The sequence below is a fragment of the Dermacentor albipictus genome, chromosome 8 (assembly GCF_038994185.2).
Source record: "Dermacentor albipictus isolate Rhodes 1998 colony chromosome 8, USDA_Dalb.pri_finalv2, whole genome shotgun sequence".
NCBI lineage: Eukaryota > Metazoa > Arthropoda > Arachnida > Ixodida > Ixodidae > Dermacentor > Dermacentor albipictus.
The window spans coordinates 46,032,451-46,035,646 of NC_091828.1; positions in this window are offsets into that span (position 1 = coordinate 46,032,451).

Below are 3,196 nucleotides of genomic sequence, written 5' to 3' on the forward strand. Positions count from 1 at the left end.
TTTTTTTTTGCTTTGCTGTAATACAGTAGAACCCCAGTGATACGTTTCTAGAGGAAAAAAAAGTAACAACCGGGAAAATGTAACAGTCGGGAAGGCCGTAAATTGCCACAGGAATGTCAGAAACGCCGCTGAATTGCTGCGAGTACAGTTATTAGACATCTCGGTGGTTGTACCATGACTTTTATACGCTTTACTGCACTGCTATGCACATGCTTCACTGCATACCACAGCTTTATTGGAGTGAAGCTGAATAAATAGAAGTGGCAATGCGGAAGCGGCGGTTTAGACTGCTTAAATGGGTGAACGTGCTCCCTTTGTTGAAACCGTTTTCTCCACGCATTCGTTGTCGGTGCGAGCATTCAACTGGGTCCTCACGCGCCAAGCGTCTCAACGCGCTCGCTTGCCCGCAAGGAGTTCACAACTTGATGGACCACATGGTGGCTCTGCTGAGAGCAAGCTGTTTGTCTTGTTTTGTGCAGCACACGATCTTGAAAGGTGCGTGCAGGAACACCTGATTAATGGTAGAAGTCAGAGCCACAGTCACGGGCAATGAAGCAGACGCAAGCGAATGAAAGAGTACGATCATGATGTAGAACCAGGCAGAAGAAATGGCAGATAGTTTCGTTTACTGTATGAAATGAGTGCACAATGTGGCATCAAGGAGACAAAACAGAAGTATGTCCCTCAAGTTATGGCACAGAGTAAAGCAAATATTTGCAGACATTCGATTTGTAGGTTCTCTAATTTCTCTATGGTGCATCGTCACGTGTAATAAACTTTATTGAAAGAGCTGGCGACAGCGGTCATCCCAAGGTGGGTGGCACCTTCAGTCCAGGATGCCAGGGTTTCTTGCTGCCTGTCGCATTCTGTGTACCAGCTGACGCTCGTCTTCAGGGCAGAAGCAGGTCAGCAGGTTCTCCAACTGGTATGGCGCAGAGGGTTGGGGGAGGGGAGGCAATGTCACGTCTGTGCACTGCAATACAATATAGTAGAGCGAGCATGGCGCTGAGCATTTTTTGGACGCGTAGTCATAGCATGGTGGCTATGTCGCATGAAACAATGTCCTGTGTGTAAACAGATATGTTCATAGCCTTCTCCATGCTATGTCCGCCTCGATTATCAATTTGTGGCGCAGTGGAAGGTACATTCTTCTGCCACATTTGTAATGCACCACGATTTCGCTCTTAGTTGAACATCTTAGTTGACCTCTTAGTTGAAATCAAGAAAAAGAAATGGGCATGGGCAGGACATGTAATGAGGAGGGAAGATAACCGCGCGATGATCATTAAGGGTTACGGACTGGATTCCAAGGGAAGGGAAGCGTAGCAGGGGACGGCAAAAAGTTAGGTGGGCGGATGAGATTAAGAAGTTTGCCGGGACGGCATGGCCACAATTAGTACATGACCGAGGTTGTTGGAGAAATATGGGAGAGGCCTTTGCCCTGCAGTGGGCGTTACCAGGCTGATGATGATGATGACGATTTCGCTGTATTGTCTTGGTACGCCTCCATCTTGGTCCTCTGCGGCATGGACATCCAGCAGGTCACCCTGGAGAGTTTCACACGCCTCAATGTTTCCCGCAAGGGGCTCGTGCCCCCGAGTACAGATTGCGTACATGTCCAGAAGGTATCTTGTCTTGAGTATGGCGGTGCTGATGCAAGGAAGGTCCAGCTCCGACAGCGCTGGGTTCTGAACTGTTCTTTTTATTTTTGTATCGTGCTGCACACGCTGTGCGGGATGTCCGTTGTAGGTCAGGATGAGCGGTGGACGCACGTGATCCCGGCGAATGAAGGCATGGCTGCAGGAATCCACATCCTGGCTAACAAACACAGACCGGTGGTGCCGTTCAGCAGGAATTACACGAGCAATGTCACGAAACTTGGAGCGCAACTCCCAGATATAGGTTGAAGCATCGTTGGTGCCAGGTCACGACGACAGCACGGCTAATTTTCCAGGAAGGAACAGGGGAACGCCGTAGATGAGTTCAGCTAGACAGCAACCTAGGTCAGCCTTCAGTGCTGAACGGATGCCCAGAAGCATAAAGCGAAGGTGGATGAGCCAAGGTCCCCTTGACTGACAGGTGCTGAGAGGACAGCCTTCAGTTGTCGATGAAGTCGTTACACCATGCCATTTGTGGAAGGATGGTCAGCAGCCATATGGATGTGTCGAATGCCCGGGATGTTGAGAAGTGTGGTGAATAGGGCCAACTGAAACTGGTGGCCTCGGTTGGTGGTGACGACAGAAGGGCATCTAAAGCATGACACTCAGCCGCTCATGAAAACTGTAGCAACTGTCTCTGCCGTAGTGTCTGTAATGGGAAACGCCTCTGGAAATCGGGTGAAGTGATCCGAACATGTGAGCAGGTGACAGGCCCCACATGATGACGGACTGCAGCCGACAATGTCGAGGTCGACATGGCAAAACCTTGCTTCGGGAGGCTGAAATGGGGAATTAGACGTGACGGTATGGCAGTGAAGTTTAACATGCTGGAATTCGAGGCCGGTTTGCGCCCAATAACGGACGTCTGCATTGATGCTAGGCCATAGGAACTGAGCGGTGATGACCTTTTGGGTCGCACGAATACCGGGGTGGCTCATGTTGAGCAGTTGATAAAAAATTGTGCGACGAAAAAGCAAAAACACGAAGGGTTGAGTAACAGCAGTGCAGGTCTCGCACGCTATCAATGAGGAAGAAAATGGAAGCAGGCACTCAGTTAAGGACAGTGACATGGCTGAGGAATCAAGGCGACGCAGCTCAGGGTCATTGTGCTAGGCGGCTGCTAACCCCAAGTCTAAGGGTGGCTCGGCGCCAGGGTATCGACGTGAGAGGGTGCATCAATGGCAACATTACCCCACCCATACACCTGGCGGAGATACACTGTGAACTCAGAGACAAAGCACAGTTGACAGATCTCCCGCGCAATGCAGTTGCTTTGATTACGGTGGAAGGCAAACGTGAGGGGCTTACGGTCTGTGGCGACGCGAATGTCCCGGCCGTCCAAAAAGTGGCGAAAAGGCTTCATGGCGAAATACACCACAAGGAGTTCTCGACTGAATGTGCTATATTGAGCTTTAGATGGCTTCAGTTTTTGCGAGAAAAAAGTAAGAGGCTGCTATCAAATACGTGTCGCTCGAGAACTGCGGCGACTGCCATGCTTGATGCATTGGTGATGAGACGAACTGGGCCATGACGAACCG